Source organism: Mus musculus, chromosome 8 (genome assembly GCF_000001635.26).
Source record: "Mus musculus strain C57BL/6J chromosome 8, GRCm38.p6 C57BL/6J".
Lineage (NCBI taxonomy): Eukaryota > Metazoa > Chordata > Mammalia > Rodentia > Muridae > Mus > Mus musculus.
Genome location: NC_000074.6, coordinates 17,481,823 through 17,503,263, shown reverse-complemented (window position 1 = coordinate 17,503,263; position 21,441 = coordinate 17,481,823). Strand labels below are relative to the sequence as shown.

Sequence of the window (21,441 nt, the reverse complement as noted above, 5' to 3'; positions counted from 1 at the left end):
AAAAAAAAAAAAAGGAGGAGGGGAGTGGAGGTTGTTACTTTTGAGCTACAAATGGAAATGTCACCTTTGGGGAAAAAAAAAATAAAACAAGCTTCCGCTATTTAAAATCTGTTTGTCTCTTCAGTGAGACGCTTATCACCATGAATTGTAATTGGTAGTTGTTGGTAAAAATAATTCCTCAAACCTTGACTCCTTGAGGTTGGAGAACTCGTGTTTACTGGTTGTTTTTTTTCTTCATGCCTCACACCAAGCAGTCGATCCAGACTTCTTGTTAGTTTGAATCAATCTGGGCAGAAATACAAGGAACAAATAGGCTTGCAAAACTCGAGAAATGGCACTCACACCTTTCTAACTGACAGGTGTCAGGCTAAAGTGTCTCTGTTTGTGCTGTGTTTCTTAATGTCAGTGGACTTTCCTCACAGTGGGGAAGCTTTTCAGATCCTGAAAACCTTGACCCAGAGTAATGCCAGGGCAGACTGACTCACAAACAGGACTCTGTACTAGGAGTCTGCATTTCCGGTAAGATTTCAGGGAATTATTCCTGATGCAGGTTCCTCATAACCCAAACTTTCAGAAAGTCACTGAAGACAGCCAGGCAGATTCACTGACAGGTATAGATCCCCACTATTACCAGCAAGTTTAGCATCACATACAGATAGGATGAAAACAAGTTTAATGCTTAATTCTGACAACCTTCATGTATGGATTGGCACTTCCAGTTGTTTAATTTTGGGAGTAGGTAGCAATTGCATGTCACTGATGAGTTGAGCAGGACCTGTATAAGGGTAAACAAACATCAGGTTGCTTAGCAATAGCAAGTACCAACTGTGGTCAACAGGTGGTCCTCCTGGTAATGAAGTCATTACAGCCATGGCATCAGCATTATGCATTGTCACTAGTACTGATGACACAGGTCTGACCAAAAAGGTGCTTCTCTGGTTAGCTGGTACACACTGATAGATGATTTTAGTCACTTTGAATAAACAGGCTAGTGCTTTCACAGTGATTGAATACTACTTATGTCATTTGGAAATAATATTCCAAACAGAGCAGGAGGCTTCTGAAAATCTCAGTCACACAAATCTTGGGTCTTCAGGATGTTTTCTCATTGGAGAGGCAGAGCCTATGGATTCTTTTTGAGTCATTTCAGTTTTCCTTAAAATATTTATTTATTTATTTATATTTTTGTTTAAATAAATATTTGTTAATTCTTCATGGAAGGTTTAGAGGGCTTATTTCTTTTCTAGACTATGGGATGAATATTTCTATTAAGTAGTATCATTTGTATTTTTCTGCCTTGACATCTGTTCCTATATTACTGGCCATTCCTCTTTTACTTGTGGGAAAACATAATGTAGCTACAAAGACATGGCTTTGGCATGAAAACCTTATGCTGCTTGTTAACAACTCTATTGCCTGTTAATCTGTGGCAAGGACACAGAGTTTCCTTATTACTCTCTGTTCCAAAATGTCTGTTACATCACCACCCACACTGAATGGTCTTTCATGCAAATACTCAGTGTTTAATTATTTATTATTTAGTTTATTTTCATGTTGATAACTCATAATCTTTGGTTTATAATGCTGTTCCCATCCGTCCATATATTCCGTCCTGCTCACTTCATCATACTCCCTTGACCCCTCCTCCTCCTGTTGGACCTGCCCAGGTCTCCACCCACTTCAGGCTTTCTTTATTAGTTTTCTGCATGGGTTTCAGGAAAAGAAATTGAATGCTGTGCAAAGTTTTAACTCAACCTATTTTTTGTTTTAAATCCCTTTGTTGTGTTTCTGAGATCAAACTCAGAGCCCTGTATCTGATAATCATGTAACCCACTCCTGCATTACATCCCTATGAGGCAGTTTAGAAAAAAATAAGAACTTCTCAATAGCTGCCATCTTCACAGCAAATACTCACTGGACTGAATTTTTTTCTGGTTTTGCTTTGGATATATTTTTAAATTCACATTTGAATTTCTGTTTGAATAGTACTATTACAGCAATGTTCAAATGTAAAGGGAACAGACACTCTTACAATTAAATTTTCACATTTTTTAATTGAAAGAAACATTAAAGCAAAATAGAATTTCAATAAGTGAGGAAAAAGTAAGTCACGATGTCGTTAAAACCTTGTATTTCCTTTGGAATCCAAAACAAATGACGTACTAATTTCATGTTTCTTTTTTTTTTCTTTTTTGCAGTTTTTAAATAAGAAAATGTGTGCCTTCTTGAATCCACACATGCATTATTCAATGGTCCTCTTTAATTGGAATGTTTTCTTCCATTTAAGAGAAGGTTTAGTTCATTAGCATTTTTAGAAATCAAATTTCTGTTGTCACACCTGTGGCCACCACAGCTAGTTACATTTTTTTCTTGCCGAAATGACATGGCCCAAATAGCAAGCGATATTTCTTAATTTACATTATGATGAAATTGGATTTGTTTGAAGAGTATTAATTTCATTAGGTGTTTATTCCAAAAATCTAATGAAATGAATGGTATTCAAATCTATTCATTTTCTAAGAATGTTCTGCAGACTACATCTTCTTGGTGCATGTTTTCTACTTGTCATGTAGAATTCAAAACTTGTAAGGTAGATTCTGCTTAGAGTTGGCAACACTGAGATCTGGAGAAACATCCTTCTTTTTCTGAATCTCTAAGTACAGAAGACATGAGTAAATTTTAGTACCTAGTAAAACTCGGAGTCCTCACACAGCCAATGAATGCTGATGATTATCACTGAGAAGAATACAACTTGGAAACATCTTCAAGAAAAGACTGTAAATAACTCATGAGTAACGTGGAGAGAATGTTCGAGAAATGTCACATCCAAGAGTTTTACATTGCCTACCAATAATAAGAAAGCCAGGTAAAACACTTCATAGGTGGCTTCACACATCATCCCCAGGGTTCGGCATCTGCTTCTTAGCAGGCTTTGTTTTATTTTCCCAGACATAGTGAAGGGAAATCACACCTCAGTACTAGAATGGCTGGGACAATTAGCAATTAAGAATGGAAAAAGCGAATGTGATAGATGGTGGCTCAGAGGTCTGGGATCTCAGACATTTCTGAATGGCAACCCTCCATCACCAACAAACAGGGCTGCATTATTTGTGGGTGAACTTGGCAAAGTATGGAAGGCAGAGAAGTCACAGGGAACCCATGGCCTGAAAGAATCAGGGGGCCCTGGAAGAGAAGTTTAATGATAGAGAAAGATACTGTCCTCCTTGTATACGCTGGCTTCATAGTTGAAAAGAGGCCACGTGTGCCTTTGACAGTCCTTGCTTAACAGTTTCCCTCCCTTGCTGTTTTATCTATGTGGGTTGGAGCCAGCCATTTTTAGATTTTAAACTATTTCTTGTTCCATTCCCTGCCAATGTTTTCCTTTTGTTAGGAAACTTCAAGCTCAACAAGCACTTCAGTTTCTGAGATGAGTGGTACTTGAGGTTTTAACCTTTGCTTGCAAATCTGGTGCTCATCTGCAGGTTGGGGAGGTGGAGCAGTTGTGGCTGAAAATGGTCCCAATGATGCTGAGAGACCTGAGCATGGGGCTTGCTTTACTTTCATCTCTGCTGCTGTGACAAACTCTCCCTGCTGTAAGCAACTTAGAAGAGAGAGAGGGTGTACTGTAGCTCTGAACTCTGAACTCCAGGTGATAGTTCTTCCCTGCCAGAAAGTCCTATCAACAGAAGCCTGAGCATCTGTCCCACTGTCAAAGGAAGAGACAAAAGAAGGCTTGCCTGCTTGTGCACAACCCATTCTCTACATTTTATACATTCCTCTACGTAGGGAATGGTGTTACCCAAAGTGGGCTGGGGATTCCCACATCAGTTAACACACAATTCAGCCAATCCCCTTCATGTGTACCCACAGGCCAACCTGATCCAGGCAACCCAGTGTGGAGACTCTTCATTCTTCCCTGCTGATCTTGGGTTATTACACATGGGTGATTAGAAATAACTGTATCAATACTCAATACAAATGCTGGTTTGCTGCCTGAAAGAACATGGCATTGGAACATCAGATATTTTCATTGTCAGTGTTGTGAAAACAACATCTGTCTTCTGCACATTATTAAAAACTATAAAATAGGTCCGGGACCCGCCGAACTTAGGAAATTAGTCTGAACAGGTGAGAGGGTGCGCCAGAGAACCTGACAGCTTCTGGAACAGGCAGAAGCACAGAGGCGCTGAGGCAGCACCCTGTGTGGGCCGGGGACAGCCGGCCACCTTCCGGACCAGAGGACAGGTGCCCACCCAGCTGGGGAGGCGGACTAAGCCACAGCAGCAGCGGTCGCCATCTTGGTCCGGGACCCACCAAACTTAGGAAATTAGTCTGAACAGGTGAGAGGGTGCGCCAGAGAACCTGACAGCTTCTGGAACAGGCGGAGGCACAGAGGCGCTGAGGCAGCACCCTTTGTGGGCCAGGGACAGCCGGCCACCGTCCGGACCGGAGGACAGGTGCCCGCCCGGCTGGGGAGGCGGCCTAAGCCACAGCAGCAGCGGTCGCCATCTTGGTCCGGGACCCGCCGAACTTAGGAAATTAGTCTGAACAGGTGAGAGGGTGCGCCAGAGAACCTGACAGCCTCTGGAACAGGCAGAAGCACAGAGGGGCTGAGGCAGCACCCTGTGTGGGCCGGGGACAGCCAGCCACCTTCCGGACCGGAGGACAGGTGCCCGCCCGGCTGGGGAGGTGACCTAAGCCACAGCAGCAGCGGTCGCCATCTTGGTCCGGGACCCGCCGAACTTGGGAAATTGGTCTGAACAGGTGAGAGGGTGCGCCAGAGAACCTGACAGCTTCTGGAACAGGCGGAGGCACAGAGGCGCTGAGGCAGCACCCTTTGTGGGCCAGGGACAGCCGGCCACCGTCCGGACCGGAGGACAGGTGCCCGCCCGGCTGGGGAGGCGGCCTAAGCCACAGCAGCAGCGGTCGCCATCTTGGTCCCGGGACTCCAAGGAACTTAGGAATTTAGTCTGCTTAGGTGAGAGTCTGTACCACCTGGGAACTGCCAAAGCAACACAGTGTCTGAGAAAGGTCCTGTTTTGGGCCTTCTTCTTCGGCCAGGAGGAGGTCCAAATACAAGATATCTGCGCACCTTCCCTGTAAGAGAGCTTGCCAGCAGAGAGTGCTCTGAGCACTGAAACTCAGAGGAGAGAATCTGTCTCCCAGGTCTGCTGATAGACGGTAACAGAATCACCAGAAGAACAATCTCCAAACAGAGTCAACTATAACTACTAACTCCAGAGATTACCAGATGGCGAAAGGTAAACGGAGGAATCTTACTAACAGGAACCAAGACCACTCACCATCACCAGAACCCAGCACACCCACTTCGCCCAGTCCAGGGAACCCCAACACACCTGAGAACCTAGACCTAGATTTAAAAGCATATCTCATGATGATGGTAGAGGACATCAAGAAGGACTTTAATAAATCACTTAAAGAAATACAGGAGAACACTGCTAAAGAGTTACAAGTCCTTAAAGAAAAACAGGAAAACACAATCAAACAGGTAGAAGTCCTTACAGAAAAAGAGGAAAAAACATACAAACAGGTGATGGAAATGAACAAAACCATACTAGACCTAAAAAGGGAAGTAGACACAATAAAGAAAACTCAAAGCGAGGCAACACTAGAGATAGAAACCCTAGGAAAGAAATCTGGAACCATAGATTTGAGCATCAGCAACAGAATACAAGAGATGGAAGAGAGAATCTCAGGTGCAGAAGATTCCATAGAGAACATTGGCACAACAATCAAAGAAAATGGAAAATGCAAAAAGATCCTAACTCAAAATATCCAGGAAATCCAGGACACAATAAGAAGACCAAACGTACGGATAATAGGAGTGGATGAGAATGAAGATTTTCAACTCAAAGGTCCAGCAAACATCTTCAACAAAATTATTGAAGAAAACTTCCCAAATCTAAAGAATGAGATGCATATGAACATACAAGAAGCCTACAGAACTCCAAATAGACTGGACCAGAAAAGAAATTCCTCCCGACACATAATAATCAGAACATCAAATGCACTAAATAAAGATAGAATACTAAAAGCAGTAAGGGAAAAAGGTCAAGTAACATATAAAGGCAAGCCTATCAGAATTACACCAGATTTTTCACCAGAGACTATGAAAGCCAGAAGAGCCTGGACAGATGTTATACAGACACTAAGAGAACACAAACTGCAGCCCAGGCTACTATACCCAGCCAAACTCTCAATTATCATAGAGGGAGAAACCAAAGTATTCCACGACAAAACCAAATTCACGCATTATCTCTCCACGAATCCAGCCCTTCAAAGGATAATAACAGAAAAAAACCAATACAAGAACGGGAACAACGCCCTAGAAAAAACAAGAAGGTAATCCCTCAACAAACCTAAAAGAAGACAGCCACAAGAACAGAATGCCACCTTTAACAACTAAAATAACAGGAAGCAACAATTACTTTTCCTTAATATCTCTTAACATCAATGGTCTCAACTCGCCAATAAAAAGACATAGACTAACAAACTGGCTACACAAACAAGACCCAACATTTTGCTGCTTACAGGAAACTCATCTCAGAGAAAAAGATAGACACTACCTCAGAATGAAAGGCTGGAAAACAATTTTCCAAGCAAATGGTATGAAGAAACAAGCAGGAGTAGCCATCCTAATATCTGATAAGATTGACTTCCAACCCAAAGTCATCAAAAAAGACAAGGAGGGACACTTCATTCTCATCAAAGGTAAAATCCTCCAAGAGGAACTCTCAATTCTGAATATCTATGCTCCAAATACAAGAGCAGCCACATTCACTAAAGAAACTTTAGTAAAGCTCAAAGCACACATTGCACCTCACACAATAATTGTGGGAGACTTCAACACACCACTTTCACCAATGGACAGATCATGGAAACAGAAACTAAACAGGGACACACTGAAACTAACAGAAGTGATGAAACAAATGGATCTGACAGATATCTACAGAACATTTTATCCTAAAACAAAAGGATATACCTTCTTCTCAGCACCTCATGGTACCTTCTCCAAAACTGACCACATAATAGGTCACAAATCAGGCCTCAACAGATTCAAAAATATTGAAATTGTCCCATGTATCCTATCAGATCACCATGCACTAAGGCTGATCTTCAATAACAAAATAAATAACAGAAAGCCAACATTCACATGGAAACTGAACAACACTCTTCTCAATGATACCTTGGTCAAGGAAGGAATAAAGAAAGAAATTAAAGACTTTTTAGAGTTTAATGAAAATGAAGCCACAACGTACCCAAACCTTTGGGACACAATGAAAGCATTTCTAAGAGGGAAACTCATAGCTATGAGTGCCTTCAAGAAAAAACGGGAGAGAGCACATACTAGCAGCTTGACAACACATCTAAAAGCTCTAGAAAAAAAGGAAGCAAATTCACCCAAGAGGAGTAGACGGCAGGAAATAATCAAACTCAGGGGTGAAATCAACCAAGTGGAAACAAGAAGAACTATTCAAAGAATTAACCAAACGAGGAGTTGGTTCTTTGAGAAAATCAACAAGATAGATAAACCCTTAGCTAGACTCACTAAAGGGCACAGGGACAAAATCCTAATTAACAAAATCAGAAATGAAAAGGGAGACATAACAACAGATCCTGAAGAAATCCAAAACACCATCAGATCCTTCTACAAAAGGCTATACTCAACAAAACTGGAAAACCTGGACGAAATGGACAAATTTCTGGACAGATACCAGGTACCAAAGTTGAATCAGGATCAAGTTGACCTTCTAAACAGTCCCATATCCCCTAAAGAAATAGAAGCAGTTATTAATAGTCTCCCAGCCAAAAAAAGCCCAGGACCAGACGGGTTTAGTGCAGAGTTCTATCAGACCTTCAAAGAAGATCTAACTCCAGTTCTGCACAAACTTTTTCACAAGATAGAAGTAGAAGGTATTCTACCCAACTCATTTTATGAAGCCACTATTACTCTGATACCTAAACCACAGAAAGATCCAACAAAGATAGAGAACTTCAGACCAATTTCTCTTATGAACATCGATGCAAAAATTCTTAATAAAATTCTTGCTAACCGAATCCAAGAACACATTAAAGCAATCATCCATCCTGACCAAGTAGGTTTTATTCCAGGGATGCAGGGATGGTTTAATATATGAAAATCCATCAATGTAATCCATTATATAAACAAACTCAAAGACAAAAACCACATGATCATCTCGTTAGATGCAGAAAAAGCATTTGACAAGATCCAACACCCATTCATGATAAAAGTTCTGGAAAGGTCAGGAATTCAAGGCCAATACCTAAACATGATAAAAGCAATCTACAGCAAACCAGTAGCCAACATCAAAGTAAATGGAGAGAAGCTGGAAGCAATCCCACTAAAATCAGGGACTAGACAAGGCTGCCCACTTTCTCCCTACCTTTTCAACATAGTACTTGAAGTATTAGCCAGAGCAATTCGACAACAAAAGGAGATCAAGGGGATACAAATTGGAAAAGAGGAAGTCAAAATATCACTTTTTGCAGATGATATGATAGTATATATAAGTGACCCTAAAAATTCCAACAGAGAACTCCTAAACCTGATAAACAGCTTCGGTGAAGTAGCTGGATATAAAATTAACTCAAACAAGTCAATGGCCTTTCTCTACACAAAGAATAAACAGGCTGAGAAAGAAATTAGGGAAACAACACCCTTCTCAATAGCCACAAATAATATAAAATATCTCGGCGTGACTCTAACGAAGGAAGTGAAAGATCTGTATGATAAAAACTTCAAGTCCCTGAAGAAAGAAATTAAAGAAGATCTCAGAAGATGGAAAGATCTCCCATGCTCATGGATTGGCAGGACCAACATTGTAAAAATGGCTATCTTGCCAAAAGCAATCTACAGATTCAATGCAATCCCCATTAAAATTCCAACTCAATTCTTCAACGAATTAGAAGGAGCAATTTGCAAATTCATCTGGAATAACAAAAAACCGAGGATAGCAAAAACTCTTCTCAAGGATAAAAGAACCTCTGGTGGAATCACCATGCCTGACCTAAAGCTTTACTACAGAGCAATTGTGATAAAAACTGCATGGTACTGGTATAGAGACAGACAAGTGGACCAATGGAATAGAATTGAAGACCCAGAAATGAACCCACACACCTATGGTCACTTGATCTTCGACAAGGGAGCCAAAACCATCCAGTGGAAGAAAGACAGCATTTTCAACAATTGGTGCTGGCACAACTGGTTGTTATCATGTAGAAGAATGCGAATCGATCCATACTTATCTCCTTGTACTAAGGTCAAATCTAAGTGGATCAAGGAACTTCACATAAAACCAGAGACACTGAAACTTATAGAGGAGAAAGTGGGGAAAAGCCTTGAAGATATGGGCACAGGGGAAAAATTCCTGAACAGAACAGCAATGGCTTGTACTGTAAGATCGAGAATTGACAAATGGGACCTAATGAAACTCCAAAGTTTCTGCAAGGCAAAAGACACTGTCTATAAGACAAAAAGACCACCAACAGACTGGGAAAGGATCTTTACCTATCCTAAATCAGATAGGGGACTAATATCCAACATATATAAAGAACTCAAGAAGGTGGACCTCAGAAAATCAAATAACCCCCTTAAAAAATGGGGCTCAGAACTGAACAAAGAATTCTCACCTGAGGAATACCGAATGGCAGAGAAGCACCTGAAAAAATGTTCAACATCCTTAATCATCAGGGAAATGCAAATCAAAACAACCCTGAGATTCCACCTCACACCAGTGAGAATGGCTAAGATCAAAAATTCAGGTGACAGCAGATGCTGGCGAGGATGTGGAGAAAGAGGAACACTCCTCCATTGTTGGTGGGATTGTAGGCTTGTACAACCACTCTGGAAATCAGTCTGGCGGTTCCTCAGAAAATTGGACATAGTACTACCGGAGGATCCAGCAATACCTCTCCTGGGCATATATCCAGAAGAAGCCCCAACTGGTAAGAAGGACACATGCTCCACTATGTTCATAGCAGCCTTATTTATAATAGCCAGAAACTGGAAAGAACCCAGATGCCCCTCAACAGAGGAATGGATACAGAAAATGTGGTACATCTACACAATGGAGTACTACTCAGCTATTAAAAAGAATGAATTTATGAAATTCCTAGCCAAATGGATGGACCTGGAGAGCATCATCCTGAGTGAGGTAACACAATCACAAAGGAACTCACACAATATGTACTCACTGATAAGTGGATACTAGCCCAAAACCTAGGATACCCACGATATAAGATACAATTTCCTAAACACATGAAACTCAAGAAAAATGAAGACTGAAGTGTGGACACTATGCCCCTCCTTAGAAGTGGGAACAAAACACCCATGGAAGGAGTTACAGAAACAAAGTATGGAGCTGAGATGAAAGGATGGACCATGTAGAGACTGCCATATCCAGGGATCCACCCCATAATCAGCTTCCAAATGCTGACACCATTGCATACACTAGCAAGATTTTACTGAAAGGACCCAGACGTAGCTGTCTCTTGTGAGACTATGCCGGGGCCTAGCAAACACAGAAGTGGATGCTCACAGTCAGCTAATGGATGGATCACAGGGCTCCCAATGGAGGAGCTAGAGAAAGTACCCAAGGAGCTAAAGGGATCTTCAACCCTATAGGTGGAACAACATTATGAACTAACCAGTACCCCTGAGCTCTTGACTCTAGCTGCATATGTATCAAAAGATGGCCTAGTCGGCCATCACTGGAAAGAGAGGCCCATTGGACACGCAGACTTTGTGTGCCCCGGTACAGGGGAACGCCAGGGCCAAAGGGGGGGAGTGGGTGGGTAGGGGAGTGGGGGTGGGTGGGTAAGGGGGACTTTTGGTATAGCATTGGAAATGTAAATGAGCTAAATACCTAATAAAAAATGGAAAAAAAAACTATAAAATATTGATACAGGATGGTTTCACATTGTCCTTGATGTATCTAATGTATTTTAAGTTGGTAGGACTTTACTAATGGCACTCACATTACTTTTCTGTAACTAAAATGGCATACTTTGTAGACAGAGGCTAATGCATGCCTTATTCACTACACTTAGAAATTTGAATCATGATCTCTAAAATGTTAGTGTCATCAGCTTTACTTTTAAATGATATTATTCTTTGAGTTAACCACCATTTGTAATTTTTGCTTACATTTTAAGAGAAAACATACTTTTGTAGACAATTGTAAGCATTTGACAGAAAATCCATCCTCTCCTCACTCAGGCTAATTGTAAAAGACTGAAGATGCTTTATTGGTGGACCTACTGGTTTTATATTTTTATGCCTGTGTGTCTGTTTATGTTGTGTACATGTGAGTCCAGAAGAGGGCAGCAAATCCCCTGGAGCTGGAGATACAGGTTGTTCTGTACTGCCCCACATGGGTTCTGGGAATTGAAGTCAGGTCTTCTAAAAAAGCAGTAAGTCCTAGTGACCCCTGAGATTCTAAATGCATGTATTTTTAATGTAAGGCAACTTTAAACTGCAGTTTAGAAACCTAGGTATATGCAGTTGCAGTACTGTATTGTGAAACTTCATCTTCATATACTCCCTAGAGCATGATTCTCTTCTTCAAATAATTTTGCTTCAATTCCAAAGGACAGTTGTCATGAATTGGGTGATCTTTTTGCTCTTCAAAATCCCGTTATCCTAAGAATAGCTGAAATCTTTCAATTTTGCTCAGTGTTGACTAAAATATAAAGGGAGAGGATATCATGAAGGTTTATGACAATGCATTTGAAAATTAAGAGAATATGGACCATTTCTAAGAAATTCTAAGTTATCAAAGAGATCCCACTTGATTCTCTTCAGTGGTTCTGTTGAATCTTGGGGTTGCCTCTTCTTGGTTGGGATATGCTGAGGAACTGGCCAGAAACTTAGGATACTAAGTGGTGGTGTTGGGCAAAGATTAAAATGCTTGGCAACTAAAAATGTCTCACATCTGTCTTTTTAAGTCCCAGGAGGCAAAGCGGTCCCTGGCTGAGAGACACTACATAACCAGGGGCATAGAATGGATAGTGTGCTACCGAGACTACAGAAAATTCAGGGGATTTCCCAGAGAAAAATACCACAAGATGAAACCCCAGATGAGTATTATTTGTGTAAAATTAAAAGAAAAAAGATAGGAAAAAAAGAATATTGAGGCATAGGGCCAAGTGAACTTTGACATAAAAACAGATGTAGTTAGTATAGAGAAAGGGGGTCATACAGGATCCCTCATTCATAAATAACATTGCAAAACAAAACGAGAAACACTACAAGTTATTTGTAATGGAATGCAATGCCACACCAGGTAGATTTTTACCAAGCATATAAAAGAAGTTTAACAGAAGAAGACTCTTACATTTACCATATTTACTGAATAAAGTAGAAGAGAAAAGTCATCTGACTGATCTAGGAGGAGCAGAAAAGTGTGTGATCACAATTTTACACTGTTTAGAATCGAGACATTTGCAAACTAGGAACAGAAGGAAGCTTCCCCAACGTGATAAATTATATCAGCCTTGCTATATAAAGGGTACCTAAAAATTGCATCTACCCAAAAAATCTACAGGAAGCATTATTCTTAATGGAAACACATGGTCCTATTTTAAAAGTCAGAATCAAAATTATACCTACTATTACCTTTTCAAAGAAACTCTGCACGAGGTTTCATTTCAGGGCCATCAGGGGTACAAAAGTATAGAGAAAATCTTAGAGTTAGGAAGGAGTAAACAAAACTACGGTCATTGGTATCTGAGTAGAAATATTCAGAAGTGTCTCCACACCAATTACTAAAATGTGAGATTACTAGCCTTGCAAAGGTCACATGTTTGTAGTTTACTTCTTCTGTGATAATTATTATTTGAATTTTTATAATTTTACATATGTGCACCTTACGTTCTGACGGTGCTACTTTGCCAACCCTGTCCAACCACACATATCCCTCTCACATTCATCTTTGGCTGTGTGATCCACCAAGTTTAAAAAGGGCCATCTGTGTGACACACATTTGCAGCCATCCATTGGAGCCTGATTGGCTCAGCAGGAGACACAGAACCAAAACCGTTCATTGGTCCTCCCTCTTCTAGAATCTATCATTAGCCAGTCATTCAGATATGAATGTTGAGGATCTGTGAGCTCCTCTCTTCCCTGACTGATCGTTGGCAGGGCTCATACTGTATGGGCCTGGTGCAGGCTGCTTAAAATTAATGTGAGTTGAAAATTGCAGTGGCCATACTGAGTCTAGGGAGTGACATTTCATATCCCTTTATCTTATCTTCCATGTTTTACATCGTTCTAGCTCTTTCTTCTACAATGTCTAGCCCCGAGCTTTAAGGGCATTGGTATAAATAATGTGTTTAGGGATGGACTCCTGCTTGTTATTTATTCTCCCTTGGTTAGCCTCGAGTCTGGACTCACTATTGTTCACTATATGAGTCATATCTGGTTTCAGGTAGAAGCTGCTTTTGCTATGTTATAAGAAAAATGTTTAGAAGGTAACTTGTTGCTTTGTCAGTTTAGTTAACAATCAGAAATACACATGGGCTCACTGCCTCCCCAGACTTGGGCCTTAGCAGAGTTACAGTTCCATGGGTTGGTGCCCCCACCCTTTTGGAGTAGGTGTTAAGTACATTCACAGTACAGTTGGTTATCTGCCCCCAGGATTCAAGTTGCTATTTCACAGGTAAGCATATCTTAAAACTAAATTATAAAGTCATCATTTCAAGTGGCTGGAGAACCTAAAGTTACTAGATATATATTTTATAATACATTTTATAAGAACACTATGTAAGGCTTGTAAGTGAAATTCTAAATATTATTGATGAAAAATGTTGAAAAATTAGAATATATGAATATATAGAATAAGTGTTGCATAAACGTCAGTATGAACAAAAGTAGACATAACAAACAGCTTTAAGGATACATATTCAGTTCTATAAATCCATCAGTCACATAGTTGGACAGGGTGATACATGTCTGTACTCCAAACTCAGGAGGCTCAGGCAAGAATATTATAAACTTGAGGCCAGCCTGGGCTACAAAGTGAGCCCTTGTTTATAAACAAACCATTTCCTAAATATCCCAGTGCATGTGTGGGTTAAATGTCACTGCAAAAATAACAGCAAGAGATTCTGCTGAAGAGTGATAATCAGATTTAAGATCGTTTTGGAAGAATAGATATGTAAACAATATACAAGATAAGAAATAAGCACAAAATGAACAGACTTAGGTAAAATTCCTTCTATGAAGTTCCCGAGGGAGTTGGATGTAGGGTTCAGTAGTTAAGACCACTGGCTGCTTCTGCAGAGGACCCAAGTTCAGCTGCTAGTACCCAAATGCATGGCAGCTCTCAACCATCTGTAACTACAGTTCTGGGGGTGCAACACCCTCGTCTGGCCTCTATTATCATGGCACACATGTGGTACACAAATGTGGCAAGCAAAACCCTTATGTACATACAATAAAATTAAATAACATTATAGTAATTAGGAAAACCCTTTGTCAAGCCAGAGACCCATGTGATAGTGCACACACCTACGGATTGAGAGATAATGCCAAGTAGAAAGTCATTTCAACTTCTGCACAGGGGCAACTGGATTTCAGGTCTGAAGAGACAAGATCCACCTTCTAGGTTTCCTAGACTTTTGACCTTATTCTGATTCTTCATCTTTTTTTTTTCCCCTTAACTTCTGAAATGAAAAAGCCAACAATTCTCATCAATTTCCTTTCCTCTGTGCATTTTCTTTCGCCACAATCAATATTCCAGTCCATTTCTCCATAACCCAAGTTCTGTCTGGCATCGAGATTCTATTTTACCTCTTTCTGTTCTATCTTGGCTCCTGTTTGCTCTGAATACAGATGCTGCCAAAGCTTTCTCCATAAAAAAACTATTTTTATCATATAGGACTTTTTTTTTTTTTTTGAAAAGGTAGCTACAAAGCCTCTTCACTATAACACCAAGGTATATTCTTCACATTAAGCAATTAGGTCTGAAACTTATTTGTAATTGTCCATGAGGCTGAAAGAGGAAAACTGGGATAGAGTTATGGAAATTACATACGCAAATTCTGCTTGAGACTTGGAATATGTAACCGTGACCGGCACAAGTATTTATAGCTGCCACTGGTTACAGAGGAATGATAATTTTCAAACAAGTTCAGATGAGCTTTGGGCACAGAGCATCTGCTCTTGTACGTACTGGCCAGTATCACGTATATTTTAAATTCCCTTTTCTATTTATTTCCTGTGTGTTAATTTTTATCTCTTGTGTGGAAGTTATATATGATTAAGATCTTACTAACTTCCCAGAAATAAAATTAACCTTGTTTCAAACTGTGGATCTGGGATCCCTCCAAGTCTTTGCCTTTTCTATACAATTACTGTTCTGTTGTCTTGGCTTTAGACAAATGGAAGTCACCCGTGGAGGAAAGGCCAGGCTTCCTTTCATACATGCTCCTGATGCTGAATCCAAGATCACTAGCATATAGCCCAATGATGACCTCAGTGTACAGCCTTCGCTGAGCTCCCTCAGAGAACATCACAAATACGAACATTTTCAGCATCTCCAAGTTTCCCACCCCCCACAACACACACGTATAGTCCCAATTTCTTTCTGCTGGGAGTTACTGGTCCCTAGCTCTGCAGTATCTATACTACAGCTTGTCCTGTTTATTGACAATAGGGTCCTATGACAATTTTCCCTCATGTCACCTGCACACTCTGATGCATGTTTGACGGGGATGCTGTGCACTTTTTAATTATGGACAACATATTTGAGTGGAGTTTCACTTTTAAAGATTTTCCTGATGGTTTATAGACATATTTGTGTGCATATGAGTGTAGTTAACATCAGAGGCCAGAAGAGGTGGTTGTGACACACTCTCTGTGAATAGGAATTGCCATCTCTCCAGACCAGAGTTATAGTTTTAAATATGTGAAACTGCCAATTTGTACATTTAACAGTCAGAGCAAAACCAGCAGGCTTGATGTAGGTTAAAATACAGAAACATAGAAACATTACATATACCCTACGGTGTGATGGAGACTGTACATATGTGTTGGTGGAGGGTCTTGCAAGGGAGTCATATTTATAAGTCAGGAAGGAATTGTGAAAACATAGAGAAAGCAGAGACATCTCTGAGGAGGCTGAGGCAAAGCTGAGCAGAGGAACTGTGGTGAATCGTGGAGAGCTGAAAGTGCTCACTTCAGGAAAAGGGAGAACAGAGAGAAGGGTCCACTGGAGGGTGGTACCTACTAGATGGTGCAGTCATGGCTGTATCTTTAGAAAAACAATAAGAGCACTGGGTGTGGCAGTCCAGGTTAACACAGGAGGATTGCCATGTGCACAAGGCTGTCCTCTACTACCTAGTGAATTCCATACTGTGTTGAGCTGCAAGTAAAACCAGATTCAAAACATAGAAAAGCCAAAAAAAATAGTAAGCAGATGTTAGATTGTAATTTGATGGGGATAAACAGAATATTTAGGTGGCGTTATCTACAAATATAGGAAGCAAAGAAAGATTTTAAAAAAAACTATACTATTTACTCTGATCAATTTCAAATGTATAGTATTTTGAATTCTGTTATATTTTGCTTTTAAAACAATTAACTCATATAGGCCACTCAAATAATTAGGTTATATGGACTGTAAAATTTAGATGTCTCTAACAATGTGGTGGTATACAACAAAGTGGAGAAAAGGAAAAGCTGACAAAACTTCAGAAAATCTCCACATGTATAGACAACTGATTTTGAAAAGCTAATTCTTTTCTTTCTGTTATAGAAAATAATCAAGCAATTCCAACAAGATGTCTTTCCCTAGCACACACACAGAATACACACATACACAGAAAGACACAGACAGAAGCGTGCACGCACATGCGCAATCGCGCTCGCACACTCACACACACACACACACACACACACACACACACGAATGGTTTCTATCTTGAATATCTAGTTAGGATAGTCTGTACCTTCTAAAGGCAATACCCTTTGTATAAAATGTATAGAAACAGGGAAAAAATGTAACTAGGATTCCTAATGAATATTTTGATTCTGATTGTGTTCATACTGGCTGAAGTGGTTGAGTTGATCATAAATCTAACTGATCATAAATACAGCATGAAGATACACTCTGGATTTCAACATGATAATGTCTGGAAGGGATTTATATTAGATTATAAAACACAAACAACATTGGGGTGGGGTTCCAGGGGCCAGGGGGATATAGCTCAAGAGCTAAGAGCACATACAGTTCTTACAGAGGACCTGAGTTGGTGTCCCAGTTCCCACATGGTGGCTTACTCCATCTATAACAGTTGTTACAGGGATCCCTTGGTCTGGCCTTAGGAGACATCTGCATTCAAGTACACACCCATCTCACCAACACACACTGTTAAAAATAAAAGAATAAAATCTTAGAGCGTTCAAGTGAAAACTATGGTTTTCTTTCTCAAGATTGATAGCACTTTCTGATATTGCTTTTTTTTTAATGCCTTTTAAAAAACCCAACTGATAAAGAGATTTGGAGGACAAGGGGTCATTTTCTTCCCAGGCATGACCACTGATAAATTGCCTTTGCCATAGGAAATAACCCCACATTCCAGCAAGAAGCTAATTAAGCTTGGTGGGTCACACACAAAATCAAAACACAAAAGTAGGTGCAGGGAGCCTTTTAGGGAAGAAGGGTTTCTGGAGTGAGAGGGTGTGGTGAGGGGTATGGTCACATCACTCCCCAGGACAATTTGGGTGAAGTGACTGAAATTCAGTGGAGAAATGTATGACAATTCCAAACAAAATTTAAAAGAAGAGACACTGTCTTTTACCCAAGAGGGGTGGGGGGGGAGGAGAGTGGAGCAGGAGGGACTGGGAGCACACATTGTGTCAATACTATCAAGCTGTCTTTCACTTTGTTGACAACTATGATGTTGTTGACAACTAAGATCTAAAGCAAACACCTTTGAGGCTGTGACTCCCTCACCCTACCCCCACCTCAGGGGACTTTTATCACTTGGTGGGGGACCTGTGACACAAAAGAAAGGGTCATGGGATAGAATGTGGAGAATGTCTATTGGACTTATGGCACGGTACTGCTGTCAGCAGGTATTGCAACCCTGGACATTTTCTGAGCAGGACTTGTGTAAATTTTGTCTGGTCCATTGGCCTCACTTGCAGTGTGTTTGCTCTCTTGTCTATTGGAGAACATGAACACCTTTGAGATCTAAATGAGACGTTATCTCTGAAGGCCTAGGATGGAAAACACCGGTAGACAGTTCTAACAGTTAGGCATCAACAGACTCTAGATCCATTCCAAGGCTGAAGAGATAAGCATGAGAGGAGGGGCCTCCCAGGAGGGTGCATGGCCTCCTCCTAGCTCTGGCTGACAAGATGCTCTCAGGTTCACAGAATCAGAAATTCCACTTCTCACCTAATTGGAACAACTTAGTCTGTGCCACCTAGCTGCGTGCGGTTTCCCACTTACTTCACCTATTTTAAAGTGAAGATGACTGTGATCCATCTTATAGATGACAGTCATCTATAAGATGGAACACAGGGCCCCCAATGGAGAAGCTAGAGAAATTACCCAAGTTGCTGAAGGGGTCTGCAACCCTATAAGTGGAACAACAATATGAACTAATCAGTACCCCTAGAGCTTGTATCTCTAGCTGCATATGTAATAGAAGATGGCCTAGTCGGCCATCACTGGGAAGAGAGGCCCCTTGGTATTGCAAACTTTATATGCCCCAGTACAGTGGAATGCCAGGGCCAAGAAGTGGGAGTGGGTGGGGAGGAGAGCAGGGCAGAGGGAGGGCATAGGGAACTTTCGGGATAGCATTTGAAATGTATATAAAGAAAATATCTAATAAATAATAAATAAATAGAAAAAAGAATGTATTATATTTTAAAGATTATCTCATGATACTACAATCTCTTAGACCAGCACAATTTTTAAAACAATAAAATTGTAAAGAAGTTAATTTGCCCAGATGCTCGGGATACCAAGAAAGAAAGAAAGAAAGAAAGAAAGAAAGAAAGAAAGAAAGAAAGAGAGAGAGAGAAGATGAAGAAGAGCTGAAAAAGAAAAGTTAACTGAGACCCTTGGAGTTCCCACTCGAAGGTGTTTGCTGTCTTTACATATTCTCCCATCAATACCCTCTTGATATGTTGGCCAAGATAATGGTGATGTTACAGTGGCTCCTCCAAGCCAGGCCACTGAGCTGTGCTTGCTGTCATTGTCATTGAGCCCCACCCTCTACCACCAACCCAAGGGTTTCTGTGATGAGAACTACCTCCTTGACTCTCCCTTCTCCTGTTCCCTTTCTTCTGTCACCCACCTCCATCTTGGAGCACCACCATAGCGTTTAGCTTCCTAAACTCTCTGTCACACCTCCTCTGAAAACTTTTGCAATTTTTCAGATTTTGTGAGTTAATCCTTTTTCATTGACAAATAAACAACCAACATGAGAGATTCTTCATGGTTTTAAACATTTTGGGGGACACTTAAAAATGTATACAGCATCTCTTTTGTGCCTACAAAAGCAATCACCACATAACACAATAGGTACTGGAACTCATTCTTCTTGAGTAATTGTAATTTTGACCAAATCTTGACATTCCCCTCCCAGTCAAGCCATTAGCTTTCTTCTTGTTTCTGAGTTCAGCAATTTAACCCACTTAAGACCACCATGATTTTTGCCTTCGTTACCTGGCTTATTTTATTTAATGGCATGAACTGCAAGATTTCCTTTCTTTTTAAATACTGACTGGTATTCCATTATGTACATTTATTGTGGTTTTATCCATCCACCTCTGATGGATTTGTAGCTCAAATCCACACATTCTGCATGTTGAAAGATGAGTTTCTGTGACTATCAGAGGGCAACTTTAACACAGGTTTCATTGCAACTAGGTATACGCGCAGCAATAAGGTGCCAGATAACCTGGTTGCTCTGTTTTTTTTTAATATAAATATGTGAGAATTTATGTCAGTGATAACTTACCAGCATCAATGGGTAATTACATACATCTTATATAATATTACTTCTTATTAAACATCAATTCTCTATTTAGATGAAGGGAACAATGTTTAATTTTTTCTTATGAACATAGTTTTTCATTATGTTACAGAATTAATTTTCCTTGTTAAGCTTCCTGGTTTGCTCTGTTTTTGATGTTTTGAGGAACTGTGCCATTCTGACTTGATAAGGACTCTTCCAATGTAAACTTCCCATCAACAGTGCATAATGGCCCCCCTTTCCTGAAAAGCAGAGGTAAAAACAGGTGCTGAATAAAATAACAGAGCTTCTATGTGGCAAACAAAACCTGTCCACAGGGCTTGGAGGAAGCCCCTAAGAAAGAAGTATTTACAGACTCTCCTATAAGACATTCATAGCCAAAATGTTTAAGGAACAGAACAGTACAGTATCAAGAGATGGGATCAGAGTCTAATTAAAATGGACAAGCTTATGTGTATTTATCCAAAGGAGGAATAAGAGTGGCCAGTGTGTGTGTGTGTGTGTGTGTGTGTGTGTGTGTGTGTGTGTGTGTGTGTATGTGTGTGTGTGTGTGAGATGCTATTCTAACCCATCAGTCAAAAACCATAGTGAAATAGTGTTTCATACTTTCTCCAGTCCACAGTATGGGAACTAGAGATGTAAATCAGCCATGAATGTTCTTGTACACAAGCATTGGGAACCTTGAGTTAGGATCCAGTGTAAAAAACATCCAGAGGTGTGGTGGTATGGGTTATAAAGCTAATGTGGAGAGACAGAGACAGGCAGATTCCTGAAGCTCACTGGCTAGCCATTCTAGAGGAATTTTCAAGCTCCATGTTCAGTGAGAGACCTCGTCTAAACAAAATGAAGTGGAGAGAGACTGAGGAAGGCACCCAGTTTTGAGCTCTGTCATGCATATACGTATAGACATCTCCTATCCCACCCACCCACAGGATCATGTACACAGAAACCATACATCAACCACACACACACACACACACACACACACACACACACACACACACACACACACAAAACATGCCAAAGTATGTTGTGAAAATGATGAACAATGTTTTGTTCTGTTTTTGTTTTCCTCAAAACAACTGTTTTTTTTCTCTCATGGATACACTACCCACTCGCCACCAGTCTTTGATTTCTCAATTTTTTGTACCCTACTAGCATTAATTCCTGTAATCCAGCCCATGTTACAGCTGTATCTACAGACACCTGCCCCCACCCCTGCCCACCTCCAAATTCACATGCCCTGGCACACTTTCTGTGAGTGCCAAAAATATCAGAATGTTTGCCTTATTTGACATGGTGTCTGGGAATCACCGAGCATTGGCACAATAAACTATTTTTCTGGGTATTTTCAGGTTCATCTGTCTTACCAGAAAGCAAAGCCATTTTGCCTGTATCACTTGTTCC

General features: G+C 40.5%; 2 protein-coding genes across 2 annotated transcripts in view; both read left to right on the top strand.

Annotated features, from left to right (window-relative positions):
* Nucleotides 1-21,441, top strand: part of Csmd1 (CUB and Sushi multiple domains 1) — a 1,642,848-nt gene that overhangs the window by 32,122 nt on the left and 1,589,285 nt on the right. The gene's annotated exons all lie outside the window — the stretch shown is intronic.
* The window catches only part of C030002A05Rik (RIKEN cDNA C030002A05 gene), a 138,762-nt gene continuing 128,189 nt past the window's right edge, over nt 10,869-21,441 (top strand). Inside the window, exon 1 of the mRNA XM_030243881.1 lies at nt 10,869-21,441. This exon is cut by the window's right edge and continues 128,189 nt beyond it. The gene's annotated coding sequence lies outside the window, so the exon portion shown is untranslated.